Source organism: Arvicanthis niloticus, chromosome 3, assembly GCF_011762505.2.
Source record: "Arvicanthis niloticus isolate mArvNil1 chromosome 3, mArvNil1.pat.X, whole genome shotgun sequence".
Classification (NCBI taxonomy): Eukaryota; Metazoa; Chordata; class Mammalia; order Rodentia; family Muridae; genus Arvicanthis; species Arvicanthis niloticus.
Window position 1 is genome coordinate 43,022,655 of NC_047660.1, and position 21,511 is coordinate 43,044,165.

At 42.0% G+C, this 21,511-nt stretch overlaps 1 protein-coding gene across 6 annotated transcripts in view; it reads right to left on the bottom strand.

The window, feature by feature from the left end:
* Positions 1–2,874, bottom strand: part of Enox1 (ecto-NOX disulfide-thiol exchanger 1) — a 547,589-nt gene extending 544,715 nt beyond the window's left edge. For 3 of the 6 annotated variants that reach the window (XM_076930693.1, XM_034498831.2, XM_076930692.1), the window contains exon 1: positions 2,566–2,849. The gene's annotated coding sequence lies outside the window, so the exon portion shown is untranslated. Of the gene's footprint in view, positions 1–2,565 lie in introns of all 6 variants that reach the window. The other 3 variants (XM_076930694.1, XM_076930695.1, XM_034498830.2) reach the window with 2 other exon arrangements.
* Positions 2,875–21,511: the final 18,637 nt, after the last annotated feature.

A 21,511-nucleotide genomic window follows, 5' to 3' on the forward strand; every position in this document is an offset into this window, starting at 1 on the left:
TGGCCAATTCTACTGGTGATAATGCTTTTACAGTTTAAAACAGGGCCACCTTTCGGACAAGAAGAGATGAGCAAAATTTCTGAGGCCGACAATAATGTATATATGAATATAAATATGTTGCATGTACCCTAAAATCATATGTATCAGTTTATAACTGCATGCAGACATAAATATATATCTTACACATACCCATATATGTTTGTGCTATTACACACATTCTTTTCCAGTCTACACACATATAAATTCCGTAGGCCTGCAGCCAGCATCTAAATCCATGTGGGAAAATCAAAGCATGAACTAGAGAAATGAAAACACAGTCAGAATCATTTTCTCAGCACCAGCAATGACTTGAGATGTGTCAGATGTGTCTAACCCTGTTCCTTGATTATGAAGCCTTCCAGAGAGCAAGGCTCTTCTACCTACTTACATAATAGATAATTGGAAAGCTTTGTCATCTCCTTTGAACTATCTCGCATATTAAATAAGCCATTTTACTTAATATGTGCTACAAGACCATAAGTGTGTTAAAAGACCATTCAACTAGTGTTACCATTTACACATAGAAATCTTTAAAATTTATTCGTCTTAAAAATAATTGAATTGCTCTCCCTGGAATAGCCTCACATGACTCTCCACTTTGTTTGGATATGGGTCCCTGGGTAATTACAGTCATGCTATGTTCCTTTTGCATATTTCACCAGCTTACAAATAAAATAACACACAGTGTACTCAACATAAAGTTGTCAACATTATCCTGAATCCCTTGCCGCTTGCTTTGCACTGACAAGGTTACAAAGATAAGAATTACAATATCCTTAAGATGTTCAGACACGCCATCAAAACAGCCTGAAGGAATTAAAGCTCGAAAATGCCAGAAGCAATCAAGCTTTGAAATGAAGAGAAATAAAAGTCATTTATACGTATTTCTGGAATGGCACTACGCAATGTCGGGACAGTCTCTAGATTTCACACAGCGCCCATCCGTCTTGCCTCACGATATTTCAAAAGCACTTTAACTAATGCTTCCCTCTAGAGGGATGAAATTCATTACCATTTGCAAATCTGCATATTACAAGAAAGCGGAATAATCAATATCCATTATGTGCGCGGACATTATTACTATGTCTCCTATCAAGAGTGCAACGCTAGCAAAACAAAAGCAAAGTGCGTTAATCACAACCTAAGTACTAGACAAAATTACTACTTTTCTAGAGAGAGCAGTCTTCAGCAGAACGCAGCTGCCTCCCACTTGAGCTCCCAGGGACTTTCACATCGCAACCTACAAAAGACCTACCACTTCCTTCTTTGAGTTCATAAGCACCAGGGTCTCTGCCATCAATCCATTTCCCTTCTTTCTCCACCTTCCTCAGATCCCTTAATGACCCTTTCATTACTTCCTCCAAAGAACCAAACTCAAATCTGCAGCCCAGTTTGCCACGAATCTCCTCTTGTGCATTCGTTTTCTGCATTCTCCTAAAGCTACTTTTAAAAATCACTACCACTGAACAAACATAATCTCGGCAAAATTTTAAATTTTTTCAATGTTATAACAGTGGAAGACTGCGGAAGGAGGAGTATAGCACAAGGTACAATCTGAAGGAATTATAGTGGCCGGGTTACATACACTGGGATGCCTGTGCCATAGGGCTGGGCTTCCCCACCTGTCGACCCCACTTCCCCCATGTGCTCGCTGCGGGATGACAACCACAACACTCCAGAACCACCCCCTCTAAGGAGGCGGGGTTACGCGGTCAGCCAATCAGAGCCTGAGATCCCGGGTGTCCAACCTATGGGGTGGCCGTGGCCATGCAGGGGGAGGACATAGGGTGGTCCGGGAGGGGCCGCGTCCGTGGGAGGAGTGCACGTGTCCAGAGAGGCGGGGAACCCGCGGGCGTCCAGCTGCCGAGGCGCCGGCCGGGTGTCCAAGTCCGGCTGCCCAGTGCGGTCTTGGACTGGGCAAGGCAGGCAATCGCCCGCAGAAGAAGACCTGTCCTTGTGTCCAGTTCCCGGCGAGAGGGAAAGACACAAATAAACAACAATAGTACCTCGCGCAGATCGGGCAGAGAGGAAAGTTTCTGGCCCGCGCCAGAGTGGAGAACGTCAAGGCGGGGAGATGCTATGCAAGACAGGAGGAGGGCACTGTGGAAAGAAGGGAACAACCGGAAGGCTACGCGAGCAGGACAGGGTCCCGGGTGCGGTTCCCGGGAGGCGAGCGGCGGGGTGCGCTGTCCAAGGTGCAGGGCAGGCGGTTGGTGCGTAGTAGGCGCGGAGCCAGAGCGAACACTGGCCGGCCAGCGATAAAAAGAGCGGAGAACATGTGTAGGGCGCCGGACACCCCCAGCTCGTAAAAGTGCGGGAGCCCGGGGAGCGTCGGGGAAGGGCGCAGGGGGCTCCCCCACACCGCTGTCTTCCAGCCTCACCTCCAGCTCCGCTCCCCTCCCCCTCGCCCACTCCCCTCGGTGCCTTGTTTCCCCGGCAGCGGCGGGGGCGGGACCGGGAACCCCCCCTCCCCCGGGCGGCGAGTCTCTACGCCCGGGGGATGCTGCGGGCCGCGGAGCCGCTTACCTGGGGCCGCGGTGCGGGGATTCGAGGCAAGCGAGCGCCGGGCGCGGCGCGGCTCCTCCTTGCCTCGGCGTCTCCTCCCGATCGCGCTTCTGCCGGACTCTGTCCAGGGCGCAGGGCAGCCAGACCCGGCTAGACTGCAGCCTCCGCTCGCGCCGCCGCCGCTGCCGCAGACAGAGGACGCCCCGTGGCGGCTGGAAGCCTGTGTGAGTAGCAGCGCCCGGGAGAGTGGGATCTGCTCAGGGGCGCTGGAGACTCCGCGGCTCGGGGCGCGCGGGCGTGCGCACGCGCGCCTGCGAGTGTGAGTGAGTGTGCGCGCGCGCGCCCAGGGGTGGGGGGAGTCGCGAGGGGCGGGGGAGCGAAGCGGAGAGATGCTCGTAGGGACCGAGGCAAAATTCGTCGCCCCCGGAAATCCGTAAAGCGGAGAAAGGATGGGCGGCCTGTCTGGTCCGGAGGAGCTGCCGGCCCCGCGGAGAAACCAGATGAAAAGGCGGCGTGGCGCGCTCCAGCTCGGGATCCCGGCCGGTCTGGGGCCCGCGGAGCGCTCGACCACTGATGCTGCTCAAGTGGCGCCCACGGCACAGGATCGCGCTGTCCCCTCGGGGGGAGGAGCTGAGGCGACTCGCTCGTGCCACTGCTGCCAGTTTGGATTTCTAGGCTGGACGTTCAGGGACTGGTCTTGCTACCCCATGGTTGCCATGGCGACCTTGAAGGCGCCAGGCAGGCGACCCCGGGAGCAGGGAACTCGGTGCATGCGGTGGACTCCAGGATGCTGAGGTGCACTGCTCAATCTCGGCTGTCTAAGGTTGAGCCTGGGCACAGAGGGTGTACCCAGGGTGTTAGGATGCCTCAGTGGTGGTTGGAATCACTCCAGATGAAAATGTTACCTTTTTGTTCTCCTTGGAAGCCACTTTCCGTCAAAGTTAATCTTTCCCACATTGTAGTACTGGCCTTCTCTTTGTTAGCATGCTGGCAACTGTCTAGACACACAAGTAATGCAAAGTAAGCTGAGAACACCTTACGTCTTCTCCGAGTGCTCTAACACGGTAGAGATTATGGCTAAATCCTACTTATCTGACCTATTCTTAAAAGGCACATTGAGCTGTTGGTATAGTTTTCCATGCTTATTTTAAATAAGCAGACTTTATTCACCCAAGAATTCCTTCCAGGAGTATAAGGTCTGTGTTACAGTTGACCTGCTCTTTCTAGCAGGAATCCTCAAGAGCCAGTTAGGTTTTGCACTTTTGCCTGCCCTCCAGTACTTGCACAGAGCCACTGTACAGTGTGTGTTCTCTATAAATGTTGAATGAATGACATTGTTTTCTAGCTTCACATATCCTGAAGGCAGAAACTTGGATGCTGGGAATGTCATTACCATCCCACTAGGCTTGCTTGATCTAAACTTAAGCCAGTTCCTTGTGTGAAAGGCTATTTTCCCCTCTTGCTGCCAGGGCCCCAGTGCAAAGAAGGAACATAGGAACATAAGAGAATATGAACCCACTATGCAAATTTACCAAAGATTCACGGAAAGAGCACTCAGAAAGGAACTTGGTGGTATATTCTGCCTGAGAGAAGGATAAAGGTCCTGGGGACACCTAACTTCTCAGAAAACGTCCAAGTGTCCAAGTCACGGGTACTTGGCAGTTTACACACTCCCTTCTGCAGAAAAGGATAGGAATGGCGCTGTAAAATGATTGTCTGCCGCTAGAAGCTGGTCAGAAGCAAGCTCAGAACACTGACAGCCAAACTAGTTTGCCACATGTTTGTCTTACCCACCAGAGTGGAAGAATGCTCTGGAAGCTTGACATCTTTAAATATCTTGTCACCACCAACACAAGTGATCTGTTTAGTCAGGAACACTAGGTGCTAAACACTGGCCCATACATTGCAAGGTCACTGGGGATTGCTCATTCTGCTGCTGCTTCTGGGTCACTTCCTTCGATCTCAGTATTTCTAGTCATCTCCTTAGAAGCAGGAGTCCTCAATTTCACATTCCACGCTCAATTTCAATTCCTTTGAACTCAGACTCTTCTATGAGCTGCCTCTCTTGCCAGTCATGATACCACAGCTGTGAACTATAACTAAAATAAAGTAAAAATTAAAAAGGATTTATCTGGGTGCCTTCAAATAAATCCATTTTATGTTTTCTCTTAGAGGGTCTCTTCCTATGACTTCACCGCTATTCTGTTTACATTTGCGGTCATCTTGGAACTCTCATTGTTTTGTTACATGAGAAACTTAGATATCTAAAACATTGCCTTGAAGAGAATTTCTAAAACATGGGAGCAGATATGCAAACTGGACCCCTGACAGCCAAACTAGACCACGGATGTAAGGCAAAGTCTTCCAAGATGATTTTCAAGTGTTTATAAAGTTCTGTTTGCTTGCCACAGGTTTGTCTTACCTACTAGAGTGGAAGAATGCTCTCAAAGCTGTGACTTCTTCAAATATCTTGTCACAACCAACACAAGTGATAAGAGGCCAATGTCTTTAAATAGAAGTAGGCACATGGCAATTGCACTTTACCTCCTGCTTAAAAGCTACACCATACAAATGGAAAAATAAACAACTGAAAGAAAAGAGAAATAACAATTTGAGACATTAATATTTCTGACTGACTTATAGATAACAGTTTCAGGGTTGGAGATATGGCTCAGCTGTTAAGAGTATTTTCTGCTCTAGGAGAGGGCCCAAGAGGTTCCCAGCACCTACTGTCACTATAGATAGTCACAACCCATGGTGACTCTGACTCTAGGGAGATCCAGTACCTCTGGCCTCCTTGGGCACCATCACTCATGATCACAAACCTACATGCAAGACACAGACATATGCATGATTAAAAATGATAGTAATATTTAAAAGATAAAAGTCTGGAGATATAATGAGGATTAAAATATTAATCTCTAGATCTCCATACTAGTAGGAGGCAGTAATAAAATGTATAGTGAAGAGACTCATTCAAAAAAGAAAAAGAATCCTTAATGTAATGGCTCTTCTTATTTTACTATAGTTGCCATAAAGCCTTCAAACATTAACTTTAGAAACACAGGACTGTGACAGAACACCTGAGGACAGACACAACCTGATCATTCATATATATATAAATGTGTGTGTGTGTGTGTGTGTGTGTGCGTGCGTGTGTGTGCGTGTGTGTGCGTGTGTGTGCGTGTGTGTGCGTGTGTACATACATACATACATACATACCAGCAGATTTGGGCATGAAGATGTTCTGTGAATTCCAAAGTCAGCTCCTCCTGCTAGGAGCTCAGTGCCCCAAATTCTCTTTAGTGAGAAGCCAGCTGAAGAGCTGCTGTGCTTTTCGTGGCTGTGAGCTTGCATAAGCATACAGGTAATTTCCCTTATAATTAGATCCCAGACCACTTAGTCCACTTGATTTTCAAGTGATAAAAAACAAAACAAAACAATGGACCAGCACCTAAAATCAAGGTGCCAGCTCCGTAGAGTGGAGCCTTGAACAAGGAACAAGCTCAAATTACCTAGTTTATACTCACACTGATATTACTAGCCTAGCCTTATTACAGAAACTACTATTGGTAACTTAATTCTGACCAGATGTTAGACATCATGAGGAAAGTTTAAAACAAAACATAGAGGAACTCACAACGTATTCGAAGCCAAAGTGGACAAATATCTGTTTCAGCCATCAGTACCTCTCTTCAATACAGTTGGCTTGCTACGTGCTGATCATTCTAATACTTTCTGGAGTTACAGATTCCCTGAAGCTACCAGGGGTCTCTCTCCAAGAAAATGAATGGTTGAATTTCAGGGAGTTCTGGAAACACTCTGTGAAGGTGAGATGAAGATCCAAGCTTAACATTGGTCCATTTACATATAGTCAATGTATGGCCAAAGTAAAGCAAATTGGTGATTACCAGTCTTTCATCCTTTCTTCTTACACCAAAAGGGGAAATTTTGTGTGTATATATAATTGTATACTTATAATTCAATAAACCCCAATTTAAAAACCTTTCAAACAAAGCCTAGACTTTCCTTGCTGACTTTGACCTGATCCTTTTATCTCCTCTCAATTTTCAGCTGTTTTCTCTCTCTAGATTCTTTACTGCAATCTAATGACTTATTTGTCCACATGAAGATGCATGAACAGACCAGTGCTTACTGAGTGCTGTACAATCATTTCTGCTCTTCTCACTTTGTTGGCAAGAAAAAGGAGCTGCTTTGCCTTTAAGGCATCTCTGGTTCAGCTCGAATTATTCTTAAGAATAATAATTAAAAAAAAAAAGTAAGTGAGCGTATGCAAAATGTATCACTTAGACCATGTGCAGCAAATAAACTTCTATCATCTAAATTACCAATGAGAATTAATGGAGCTGTGGTTAAGTAGGCCATTTGGTCAATGGTTGAACATTAGTGGCCAAGTCTATACTCATATTTTCATATGCACACTCCCTTGTATGATTTAAGTGATCACTACTCCTGGGTCCTTGCTATAATCTGAACTTGAACGGGAGGTGTGAAGAAAATAGCTGAGACTTTAGAATGGATGTTGTCGACGGGCAGCTATGGATGAGCTATCCGTGTGAATCCCTAGTCAGAGTGGAAGAGATGAGAATATGACACAGCTTGTATTACCCATCAAAGAATTTGTAGTGTCATCAAACACATTTTAAAGTCTATCTCTCGAGACTCCAAAATGCATTATTGGATAATTTTCATATAGACGATATTACTGAGATTAAAGGGGCTGAAGGGCTTGCAGCCCCATTGGAAGAGTGACAATACCAACCAACCAGAGCTCCCAGGGTCTAAACTGCCAGCCTGGGAACATGGTTGGAGGGACCCATGGCTCCAGCTGTATATTTAGTGGAAGATGGCCTTGTTGGGCATCAGTGGGAGAGGAGGGCCTTGGTCCCATGAAGGCTGGATGCCCCAGTGTGGGGGAATTCAAGGGTGGGGAAGGGGTGTGGGTGGATGGGTGGGGGCACATCTTCATAGAAGTAGCAAGAGGGGGGACAGGATAAGGGATTTCTGGGGGGGGTAAAAATGAGGAAAGGGGATGACATCTGAAATGTAAATAAATAAAATATCCAAAAAAAAAAAAAAAAAAAAAAAAAAAAAAAAGAAACCTAACCTTTTGCCTGCCTGGTTTATTTTCACTTTAGAAACACAAAAATATTTTTAGTTAATATAACTTTTAAAAATAGAATTTTCAAGTAATTAGCAGTAATCCACAGCAGAGGGAAGCAGGATAATGAGGATGCCTCTCACAGTGTAAGGATAGCATTAACAAAGTTACATAGTCAAAGCTGTTGAGCGCTTACATAATTTGCCTTCCTATATGTTTCAGAGGTTGAGTGTGGGGGAGTGGGGACTGTCATGATAGTCCTTTGACTGTTTTAGAGGTAGTCATAGTATAACATGAGCCTGGCACGAGATTCTCTGCCACAGGACCTAAATTCAAATTCCATTTCAACCAGTGACCTGTCCCGTAACCTGGACTCTTCCCCTACAATGATGCTGTTGCCAAGCCTGCACAAACTGGCTAGCATCTTCCTCATTGGTTTGTTAAGAAAATTACATGAAGCAACATGAGATGGATTCCTAGGCATTGTGGAATACTGGCTCCACATCAAGTGTGTGGCAGAAACTTGGAAGACGGACGTGATTGAGAAGCTCCTGAAGCAAGTGTGGCACCTTCAGCAAGACTGTCACTGAATGGGGTTGATGATTCCTGGGAGTCCTTTCCAAGGATATTTTAAGAAAACCTCCACAACCAAAAGTTGGCAGAAAGTGACACATGCAGGAACTTGCAGATTCCATAATTCTAGAGGTGCTGTCATTCTGTAAATTCTGCAACTATTGCAAAAGTCCAAGCCTTTCTGTTCATCTGTTTTTAATTACTCCAGTTTTTTCCCCTCTGTTATACAGATTCTAGTTCCACAGTGATGTTTTGGCCCCCAATTTAACTATATAAACATTCATTTCCCAGATTAATATCAATGTTTTAAGTTCCTTTCTCTAAAAAATCAACTTCGTTACCCACAGATGTGCTTGTTGGGAAAAAATAAGCAATACAAAAATATATAAAGGAAAAATATAGAAGCATTACCTCTTAGGGGCCAATCATGGTTCATATTTTAATGTTTATCATCACCTACAGACGTGTTTTATTTGTTTTCTTTAAATGTCATGTAAGTAAAACAGCACGTCATTAAATGTTATCATTTTAGAAAGAAAAAAGTTAAACACAGTAATAAAAAGTTAAAAAAAAAAATTCCCACCCATTTTCTCTTTTTCATGATGGGCTTCTTACTCGAGCAAGTCCTGGGAACCGGGATTTTAATTGTGTATCCTTGAAACCTTCCCTCTTTATGCCTCTGCTTTCACCATTTCTAACAACGAGTCCTCCTTAATGGTTCTTTACAAGTTTAACTTTACCTCGATGACGTGTTCTGGAATCACAAGCTGTGCTCCTTGGCCTCTGGCTGTTCTGTGGAGCCTTTGCATTACTTAACCTCCACCCCCCAAAGCAGGTCCCGCTCTAACCTTGGACTTGGTGTTGCATTCCCTGAATGAGCAGGAAAGAGTCTTGATTTCAATAAGTAACCAGAGTGCTCACTGGAATCACCATCTATTAGGTCTGCAGACATTGGGCTCAGGGGTGGCGAATTATTTAAATACATGTATTATGTCAGTGGCCACAGGCAAAATGGAGAGAGGCAGCAGAGAGTTCTTAATAATTAATGCAAATGGCAGCTAAAATTCCAATGGACTTGCCTCCTTTTGCAGTTGATTTCTTCTGTTTTTCCCAGAAAGATATTGTATTTAATAAAAAGTGCAGCAAGGTTTATAATTTTGCTCATTGCATAGATGGCAAGAGGTCCCCAAAGTAAAAATACCTCAAGCTATAACATCCCACTCTACAAATCTGGTTGCCTTTCTGAAAATGAAAGCTAAACAAGTATTGGAAGAAAAAGGGGAGGAGGAAGAAAAACCAAAAGGGATTATCTATAGGACCCGTCTTGGTCACTTTCCTATAAAATGCCCATGGCTGAGGCACACCGTGGAAGAGGTTATTTGGCTTTATGAGAGGGATAACAGTTCATGATGGTGAAAGAGAGATAGCAGGGAGCAGGTGACCAAAATGACAACCGAGAGATCAACGTCTCAAACCACAAACAGGAGGCAGAAAGAGTGCACTGGAGGTTGGGTGTGGCTCTTGAAAGATGAAAACCCACCCCCAGTGAAACTCCCTCCAACTAGGCCACGCCTCCTAATCCTCCAAAAACACTGCCACAAATATAGAAGAAAATCCCATTCAAACCAGTACAGGAGTGTAGTCTCTCAGCTGACTATTCACCCTATATTGTAAATGATGAAAGGTTTTAGCAAGTAAGTTATCATCCTGAATTGCATTTTATGTAAAGAAAAAAAGTGAATAAAATATAAAAGTGGTGAAACACAATGTATCTTGGAAATTGTATACAAGGGATAACAATATACTTAGAAAAGTTTTGGTGGGTGCTAAAGTGCAAAAGAAACGTAAAAGAATTGATGGCACAGCTGAGCCTTAAGCAGAGAAATGAGTCATGTGTATCGGATCAATGAATTTCAGCATCTAGGACGGTAGATTCTCCTGGCAGAAAACCAAGTATCTTTATTCTTTCTTGAGTTGAGTGCTCCATGTTGGTTTGCACAGATCCATGTCAGAGTGAAGAAGGTCTCAGAGTGACAAACCAAACTTTCTGGAAATGGAGTAAATATTTGGCATTGAAGTTGAGTAGTAAGATTAGGTCAGTGAATCAGAACCAGATCCATGAGCAGTGAGAAACCATGCACGTCCTTCCTGTGTGATATTTGGGTAACAGAAAGCACAGAGTCCACTTATTTTCATGTCCTTTGGTTACATTGTTTAAAAATCAGGCTTTACTATAATGAAACCATATTTGACTACAATGATAAAAATAATTAGTGGCTTTCAAGAGAGAGATTGATCAGTCTCTTCAGGAACAAGTCCTCTAATAGGATACCTGGTCTCCAATGGTCAGCCTTAAACATATGCACAAAGGAGCAACACTAAATGGACTCAGAAGATGATACATGTAAGTACATATATAATATACATAATAATACTTTTAAAAGTCATGAATTCTAGAGAGTGTGGGAAGACAAAGGAGTTGGAGGGGGGAAAGGGATGGAAAGGATATAAACACAGTACTCATGCAGCAAGTCCTCAAGTGAAATTTAAAATTTTTTAAATTAAGTTTTTTATTATTATTTAACTGCTTCTGTGGTTGTTCTAAAGTCCACTGTACACACTTCACCTGAGTCTTCACAGCCACCAGAATGGACATTTATATTCAGTAGTAAGGCATGAAAGGGGGAAATATCAACCATCAGCCTGGGCCGGATTTGTATCACAGGGTGTGAACTTGAACAAGTTTCTGAGTCTCTCCAATCCTGTTTTCTCATCTGAAAATGAGAGTAACTTAGTGTCTGTATGTCAGGACGTTCCGGAAAGATGTGAGACGACCCTCAGCATGTCTTCACTTTCTAGTGTTGGCACGAATCTAAAGTATTTGAGAATATGTGGTGTCTACCCCTCTTCTTTCTTGCCTGGTTTTTGTATTTCTTCAATGTCATCTCTCTCCCTCATTGCATCAGCCTGACTAGCTACCTCTCTACTCAAAAACAAAAAAACAAAATTCTACTGTGTGAACCTGAGACCATCTATTTTTCACAATGATCTCCCTTTGCAATCTGAAGAATGAAAATGTTATTGGATTTGATTTTTTAGATATAGTGTGAGATGAAAGAGAACAGTGAAGCAGAGAATGTGTGCATCTTCCCCCCGCCTTCTGTCCAACTCCTGCCCCTCTATTCCTCGATCACACCGTAAGTCTCCTATGATGTCAACTAGTAGGAATCCATCCCTTAGGACGACACAACTCTTCAGTGTATTGAAACCACAAAACTCTAGACTAAGCCATGATAGTGAAGATCAATGAAGGGCTATGTCATATATGATCCAGCCCCAAACACTAAGAGAGTTTCATATTATAGCAGCCATAAAGTTTTATATATAGAAAAAGTAACATCACATTCTGTGAAGCACCACACATAAAGAAATCTAAATTATATATGTAGATATATTATATATGCATATATATGTATATATATATATATGCAGTTGCAATTATTAGTCATGACCCCTTCTAGACAGATTATTTTCTGATGTTATAGAATAGAAACTCCAGACGGTGATGCAATAGGGGTATATTTTGGTAGTATTAATCCATGAGCATTTCAGTAGTTTCATCCTATGACAATTATAGAAGAAAAAAAAACCTGAAACGCAAATGGAAATTAGCCCTTAGCAGCTGCTTTGTGGAGCAATTTACATTTTAGATTTCCAGAATAGCAGCACTAGTCTAGAATAGAAGAAACAGATTCCATTCTTCTTGTAGTTTAAGATCTCCCATTTGTTAGAGATTTCGTTCTTACTGTAAAGAAAGAGAAAAATAAATGTTGCTGGGAATGCTGGTCTACACCCAACAGGGTATTTTGGGGGTTGGTTTTCTACAGTAGTTGTCATTGTCCTTTACCCAGACTCTGGCAAAGGGGAAATGCAGTACTCTAGTTTAGAGACTCAAAGACTGAAATCAAAAGGAGATGCTGATGTTTTGTGGATAGCCAGGCTTAATGAACTGGATGTGTTTGTGTCTTATTCAGCTAGCCTATGATTATTAAATTTCTAAGAATCCTATTCAGTTCTTCAAATTGAACTATCATTTATGACTTTGTTCATTTTTCTCTAAAGTCATTCCTACCTTCTTCTCCAGTTGTACTTCACAGCATTGCTGCTAAACAGATAATAAATAAATGCCTTGGAATTTTAGGGCATGCTGAACAAAGGCACTCTTCTGGCCATCCCAAAAATGTTGTGGCTTACATGCACACAGTCATGATCCACCAATCAAGCTGCACAGAGATGCTTCTTAAGGCTGCAGTGTAGACCTAGGAGGCCATTTCACTAGACCATCTCGTGAAAGCCTGTGGACTTGACTTGTAAACACTTCTAAATTCAGCACATGTGCAAAATACACTTTTACATTTAATTTCAGACTCCTCTCCTTTGTGATAGGGCTTTATTTTATTTTAGATTCTGATAGATTTATGTGACCTGAAGAGGAAAATGCACAAATCAGGGTTCAGCCATGATCCCTTCCCTCTCTGTCTTACTTTTGAATTATTTTCCAACCCATACCCCAACATTTACAGTTTCAAACTAGAAATGATGGCAATACCCAACTCAAAAAGTCATTATGATAATTAAATTGTGATCATAAAGTATTTTATAAAAGCTAAGACACTGTACAGTTACAGGCATGTTGCTTCTATTAACAGAATATTGAATATTAATATGTTTAATGTTAAATAACAGTGTCGCAGGCGATTACAAGCTGAACTACTTGACAGTTTCTGAGGAAAGGAGTGCACTTGCAAGGTGAGCTTCTGTCCCTCTCAGGCCTACATCAGTGTACCCCTATTTCAGACTCACTAGAATGTAAGGCAGATAATAAGGCGTCAGCAGATCAGCGGGAATCTCCTGGCCCCGTCTCACGTCCTCCAATCTACTCAGCTTCATTTTCTCTTAATCCTCTTCTATTTTAACTTCTTCTGGTTCTGCATCATGGGTGTGAGTATTTATGCACAACAAGCAAATATCCTAAGGACTGGGGAAGTGCACATAGCATTTGCCTTCAAAGAACATTTAGACCTTCTATAATACATCAGCGATCACTGCCGGCTTTTGTCTTCTTTGAGTGTTTTTATCATGCATGTTTTCCCAGGGTAGGAACTCTGTCTGATTCTATTTGTAAATCAGGGAGAGAGCATTGTTGTTCAATAAACGCCCAGAAACACCAGCATCCATGTGAGGTGAATAGGTGGAAATGGCTTTCTATCTATTGTAAGGAGAAAAGAAAAATGGATACTGTATAATTTCCTCATCGGTTATCTCATTTGTGTATCACAGTGACACTACATATAGAAAAAAAGCTAGAGTGGACAGTTTTGCTGTTATCTTCCCTTAACCAAAGCAAAAACTGAGAGAGTAAGGGATAATGCTGTGCCCAAGGACCTGTGGCAAGCACAGAAAACTATAACTCCTCTTAACCAGTGTAGCAGAAACCGCGGTTAGTATTTGTGCATCTTGAACATGTCAAGAAGTAGATACATTAGATGCTTTTGAATGACATCATCTAACTGACCCTGGCCCACAGCAAGCAATTTCGGTTGCATCTAGTGAAACGTGCAGTGTCCGTCTTCAATGCTGCGTTCTAGGCCTGTCATTCTCCCAACACAGTGCTACCTGGGGCTGATAGTTTAGGTTAGTGGTTCTTGATCTTAATGCTACAACCCTTTAATACAGTTCCTCATGTTGTAGGGACCTCCAGCCATAAAATTGTTTTCACTGCTACTTCATAACTGTAATTTTGCTACTGTTATAAATGTTAATGAAAATATCTGTGTTTTCCAATGGTTTTGGGCAACCCCTGTACCCACAGGTTGAGAACCTCTGACTTAACGACATGGCCACTGTCCTAACAGACTTAATTTTAACTTGCAGAATGCATGTGATAAACACAGAGCTATTAAAGTCATAGCTTAAGCCTTTCACTTCCTTAAGAAAGTGTATCAAGTGTTTACTGTTGAATCTTCTCTGTTACCCAGAAAACCCCCAGATAACAATCTCCTCACAACACATGCCATCTACAGTGAGGGGCCTGATGCACTTGTCCATGTCCCTGCTTCTGCTAGAGGTCCAAAAGCACTGAGAGACAGCTGTGTATTGCAGGGAACTTCAAAGGGTGTTGGACAGACGCATTGGATTTTGCAACAGGAAAGTTAGGAATGGTTGGGGGTGTGAGAATGCCCCAGCATTCCCAGTGGCCACTTTCACAGATGAGTCAGGAAAATGTCAGGAGCCTTGTCAGCTATACTAGATATGACTGACATTCATGTATTAGCTGTTAAGAATGCCCTACAACCCTTGATTGTCCCCAAATCAAATAATTGCATATATTTTATATGTACATCCACGTGGGGACCAGGCTCACATGCTGTGCGTCCTTTTTGTACATGCTATCTCTTTTGAGCTGCATTTTAGTAACATTTCAGATAAGCATTTTTTGCTCAAAATAGTGCATGGAGGAAACTGAACTCACTGTCTTGTTTCTGAGAATTTGGGAGCCTACCCACCCACTGCCACTCAAAGCACCTCCCACAAGTACGTGTTACTGGTCCATGGTGTTCCTGTGCTCTGTTCTGCTTTTTGCTTCCCAGGAAAACTGACAAGTCATCTATCAAGTCATTCCTCTCAGACAAAAATCTTACTAAAACGATGGCTTTAGGATATGCCCTAATGTTTTCAAATCTATAAATTATACAGCCCAAAATTTGCTAATTCAGCCAGTGCCAATATATGATAGTTCAAGTTTATTATGGCTTTAATAAAGTCATCTGAGAATTCTAGTAGCTTCCTATATCAAATCATGTCTGGGGAACATGCAGGGGAAATAGTCTGAAACTTTCAACTCTTTGCTCTCCGACCTTAAATGCTTTACATTTACTTTTCTTTCCCATTAATCTTCATACACTGGTTAGCTACGTGTCAGTTAAAATTTGTGGACAGGGAGCAGTGACCGTAACATGAGCATATATCCACATAAGACATATATGTAATGTGTGCTGCATAAATTTATAGTAGCATAAATAAATCTGAATTCATTAATATCAGCCAATTTTATTAAAATAAAGCATGGAAGAATACTTGCTAGGCTTACCCATGTTGTGTCTGAGCTCATTTTTATTAATAGAGTTGAACAAGTGACTGGCTTGCAAACTGCTGTATAGCAATGTGTGCTGGTGCTCATTCTACTGAGATAGTTTGCTATACTTCATGTTTTCAACAATGTTATTTTTGTTAAACTTTAAGAGCACAGATACATGTTTTGTCAAATGATTCTGTTTTTATTTTTTTTTCAAGAAGTCTTTAAGAAATAATTATACTAACTAGTTTGTTGTTAAAATGCAGATTTTGCCTTTAATGGGTTATTTTAAGGCCCCTTTTTTGCTTTTAGTTAATTTTTAATCAAGTATCAAACATCTCCAATATCTTAGTCATTATGATAAAATACACCAATCACTTCCTCTAGGGCATAAATTATTAATCTAATTCTTTTATTGATGACAAATCTCTGATTTGGAAAGGTGGAATACGTCGCTAAGAAAAGTAATAATATTAAAATCTGCTTAGTATCCAGATCTAGCTGTCACTGTGAGCTATCTAGTCTATTCTGAAATTCTAGAACCATCAACATTTTACAGACACATACTTGTGTGTGGCAGAGGGTTGAGGAAGGAAGAGAATATTCCTAGCTTTCTTCCTTCCATCCTTCCTTCCTTCCTTCCTTCCTTCCTTCCTTCCTTCCTCCCTCCCTCCCTCCCTCCCTCTTTTTTCTTTCTTTTCTGTCTCTCTTTCATGTCGGAAAAGCAGGAGGGGATTTATCCAATGGGGCCATACTGGAAAGAAAAACAAAGGGATCCAGTGACCCCACCCTCAAATACCCAGTTTCCACATCTTTCTTTTTAAAACCAGTCTTGACATCCAAAAACCAGTGGCACTGGGGAGAGATGAGTACCAGTGGCAAGCTCCTGACACTTTGGTGTATACCTGTCTTTGTTTTAACCTTTACAGCATCTTAATTAGCCATGGGCTAACCTTTATAAATCATTGTTGCTCTTAGAAAGCAAACATAATTTGTAAAGGAGACAGGTTCCCTCTTCTTGCACCTCTGAAGAATGGTGTCATTGTGTATAAAAAACTAGCAGTCGATTTAATAAGCTATTTATTCCTATAATAAGAGAAACCTTTATTATTTGTGAAGAATAGACTGCATTTGGGGATACTATAATAAATGGAAGAGATAACAATTGAAATTCTGAATATATTAGAACCACAGTGTGTTGCAGACCAATTAAAATTGACAGCCAAGTGAAGCAAATACACATGGATAAATATAGAAAATTCAAGTTGTTGTTAGGGTGATTTTTTTTTCACTATGTGGTATTTATTCTCTTGCTTCTGGATATTCCGGTTCATTGTATTAATCTTTCTGCTTGGCTTCTGAATTTTAATAGAGCTGACTACTGATAGAGAATAAGATTTTAATTCATAGTAGAATATGTTGGCTGTTTGATGTATTTAGTCCCCATGTTGGGAGACTGTCAGTGACTAGGAATAGAAGCTTTTGTAGACAACATCTAATTTTCATAATCTTAAGCCAAGATGAGAAATAGACAGTGTGCTCAACATTTTAGCCATGTGTTCACCTCTCTGTATTAAATTAGTATTGGCAGCGGAGTGGGAGACCGACCACCAGCCACAGCTGCTGTAACCTTCAGCAGCAATGACGCTCACTGAAGTGCCTCCCTGTGCCTCTAATGCCCAAGAAGCTTAAAATATAGGTTTGATGATAATGATGAGAAAACCCAGAGAATTAGCAATGCTTAGCTCGGAGGAGAGACGCAAACACATTGTCAATGGAGGTGACGGAATTTACTCTATGAAGTTCTGGAAAAATGTTTTGCATAAAAAAAAATCTGACAATTGAAGATGAAACCTGTATAACAAAGTAAAATGCCAAGTGCCATTTACTGAGTATCTGCTGAATATATGTATTATGTTACGTACCAAATTGCTCTAATTTAGTGGGCTACTGTAACAATTATAAACATGATAAAACTGTTATCTAGAGAAGTTAACTACCATACCCTGGACTACCCCACTAGAGCTGAGACGCAAACTCCAAAGTGCATCTCTGGTCCCTTCTGATCTCAAGACCTGCCTATGACTATTATGTAAATTGTTTTTCATTGGATAAGATATTGTCAGGGATTTGTTCATAATCATGTTTTAAAGTTTCAAAGACAATGTTCAAGAGCAGCTAGGTGTGATCCCAGGATAAACAATTTTATTTAAGCAGGAGTTCAGTCCTGGCCTGAAATTCATGTCTGGCTTCTATCTTGATGAGCTAGCATCTGCAGTGTGGGGGTGAGCTGGTGGAGGAGGAGACAGCTGTTCTGGAAACAGTGAAAAAGAAATGATCAAGTTAAATGCTTTCTGCCCTCAGACAAGATTAATAACTCTTAAGTACATCTCTAGCTAATAAACTGTGACAGTCACCCAGTTTGGATCCAGAAAAGATGTAATAATTGGGCTTCTTGTAAATAATGCTTTAAAAAAAATGGCTGGGTGGGTCTATACCACTTTTGAAAACAAATATTTTAGGGACTATCAAACGTCTCTATGAGTTTGTAAAAAGAAGTAAACAGTGCCATCTACTGGGCTGTAACTTTTTTTTTTTTCAGATGATCCTAATGGTGTTGTGTAAGTGTAAATCTATAGATGGGAAAACATTTTTTTTTTTACCATCCATGAAGATTTCAAACTACTAAAAGATAATTTTTACCTGTCCTTGTTTCTTATGAATACATCCTAAAAGAAATCGCCAATAAAAATGGAACAATTACTTTCAAGGAAATCTGACATGATTTTTTAGGAACCTTTACTAAAAAGGAAACTCCATTGTCCTGAAGCGTCTCCTTTCTAACCTTAGTTTGATCCACACCCGCCCGCCCTCCAAATCCTTTCTTTTCAAAAAAAGTGGGAAAAAGAAGCACTTTTCCTTGTGCGGAAGCAACATGATATGCAGAAAGTCTCAGTCTACATCATTCACCTAGTAGAAAAGGAGTTTCTATCAGTCTAGTTGTTGGTTGTTTGTGTTTCTTCCATGCAGTGTAAAATACCTTAGCTGGGGAGTTCCGAAAGAGAACGTGTCCATTGAGCTCACAGTGTTGTGAGCTGATGGCTCAAGATCAGCCAGCTCCATTGGTTCAGTCTCTTGTTAAACCCCCTTGGCTAGGCCACATCATAGCAGATGTCATCATTGTGGAGGTATCAGCGTGCAGATGGATGCCGTACACTCTTTTCTTGTATGTTGCTTTCAACAAGATCAGTTGGACCATTTTTCAAGACCAGTATCATCCATTCTAGAGACCTAATTTAGAGACCAGTGGTTGCTTCTGTTAAAGATTTTGACGCTTTCCAAGAGCGCCACCTAGGGGACCAAGCTCACTACACGTGACCTCTGAGCGATATATTAAAACCATATCTGTACCTTACCAGAACTGGCTGTGTCATCACCAGCTCTCTTCATGGGAGAATTCCATGTGCTGGATCGCCTGACTGTCTCTACCTGTTGTCATCACACGCATGCTCAAAAGGACTCGTTCAACAACCCCGTACAGCACGTCTCAAGCTGTGGGCTTTGGACCACAGTGCCAGCTTCACCTTGGGAGTTTACTGAAATGAGGAATTTGCGATATCCAAGCCCTTCTTAGTGCTTCAGTGCATCTCTGTCCTCTAAAGCACTGTGCATCCCCGGGCTCTATGTCAGTGAGTCTGAGCCAGTGGGTACTTGCCAGGCCACCCTGGTGTGTCTCCATCATGGTCAGCTGAAGCTTTAGGGACTCTTCAGGATGTGCCTACAAAGACAGTCCTTGGACCAGGAAGCATGGCAAGATATGTTGGCTGACTCCGCATCCAGGACCTTCCCTTCCTCATCAACAGTGAAGCCATTCCAGACTCCTCCATCTACTTTCATTCCCTGTCAGCTAATCCCTTTCATTATCCCAATCTTGATGGGAATTCTGTGGCAACTAATCTCTTCCAGAACGCCAGCTTTTAATTAACTTGAGCCCACGGGGTAGCATGTGATGTCTGGAACATTGTCATGCACTGCTATACACCAGTAGATAAGTCATTCTGCAACCAATGTTTTGTTTTCAAAATTATGACTAACTACTTCTTCAGATCAAATGTCCCCTGCCTCATAAAAACTCCTTTGTGGCAGAGAGCCTCCTGTGTGCGTAAGGTAAAGCACACTCTGAACAGTAAGACAGTTTGGACAGTGGTTTGCCACCTATTGTGACAGTTGACTCCTTGGAACTGGCCATTTCTACTGTCCTAGGAAATGTAAGTGAAAGACAGTAAAACAGCTGTATCTCTGACTTCTCCTCCCCACAGTAGCAAACTTGTTCATCCCCAGGTCCAAGGGAACCTCTATATACAGCTAGTTCATCTGTGAAACCTTGTCCAATGTAAGCACTGTCAAGCTTATCGGCACTAACCTTCTTTCTCCAAAGTCACAGCACATATCTTCTGAGCTAGTACACAATTAGTCATAGACCTCTTTGAAGGAGCTCTCAAGTTGTGTAGGAATTTGCAGTCCCAGCACTGGGGAGGCAGAGGTCCAGGCTGACAAAATACTGTCTCAAAAGAAAAAAAAAAAAAGAGGCACATGTAATGTCCCCTGAGATTGTCATCTAACCTTAACATGTGCGCGCACACACAAATACACACATGCACACACACAGGGTAATTTGGGAGACAAAATATGGGAAAGAATGTACCATATGCATTATTATCCACTTTACATTGATGCTTCCCAACCCAGTGGACAGATTCTCATTAGAGCTAGGAACTATGCCTTCTACTTGTATCTCCCAATAACTCACATAGAACTACACAGTAAATATTAGCTCATTTGAGGCAACTTTATCCCTCACATCTCTTCTCAGACATAATATATTAACAACAGTTTGCTGCATGCTCGCTAGCATTGATTAACCATTCATATATACTTTAGACACTTTGTGTGCTAGGCAAAACAGTGACAGGCTGAAAGCTAGCCCCTGCTACCATACTCAGAGCTAATACACAACAAAACTGGAAACAGTACACAGTAATAAGTTTGCATGCAGGACTTTTGTATCTTCTGATTTGTCATTGCAGAGTCACAGAGGGGAAATGTCTCAGGTGACAGGCACAGTCACTCCCTAGACCAAGCCTTTCTTACTTGAAGATCCAGAAGTCTCTTCTGGATGACCCAGAAGGCTTTCCCTGTCAGTCAAGCTCATTCTCCAAACATGTTCTGCCCGTTTTCCAGGGTGTCTCAACGTCTTCTACTGCATGGCCAGTGTATCTGGTCCAGTGGATCTCCACTCTAGCTATGCAGTAGAAACATAACTTTGTTCAATGGTCATGCTCAGGTTCCCTAAGCAAGTTTGAGTCCTTGGCCTGTAACATTGCCAAGGACTTAATGTTTTAAACATGTTCCTGGGTAATCCCAATATCAGTGAAAATGGAGAACACTCTACTTTCTGAGTAGATCCTACTTTGCATTTCTCCTCACACTCAGCCCACAATCCCACCTGAGGTTTACATGTTAAAAATTAATATGTGTGAGCTCATTTATTTATAAAAATCAAGCAAACAGGAGCATAGACTATCTGAAATAAAATAAATTATATAAACACAATGTACACTACATTTGTACTCTGACCTACTTCTGACATCTTTTGGAAATAACTAGAGTCCTTGACCACTTTTAAGTTTCAAGGTTTGAGATTCCCAAAACAAGTTAATGAACTTGCCTAGTTAGTGTATAAATTAGAAACTGATGTGAAATAGAAAGTTCTGCTGAAACACAACCTTGAGACTTTCTGCCCACTTTCCCTGTCTTCCTAAGCATTTCCATCAACACCTTTAACCATCAACAAAATGGAAACCAGGAGATGTGATTTTTTTTTTAGTGGAATGTAACTCGGACAGAATTTAGAGCCTTTTTCCCCAGTCAGATGTCCTGCCCAGCCATGATGAGGCCAGTGATTGTATCAATCTGGGTTACTGCCCACTTGGCGTTGTTGCCAGGATTTTAGACATGAATTGCCATGGAGTACAATAGCGTGGGATAGCTCTCAGCCTATTGCTATATCTTGCTGGTATGCAAAGTGTCTGGGGTATATGTGAATGGCAAATAAATGAATGTATAATGGACTTCAT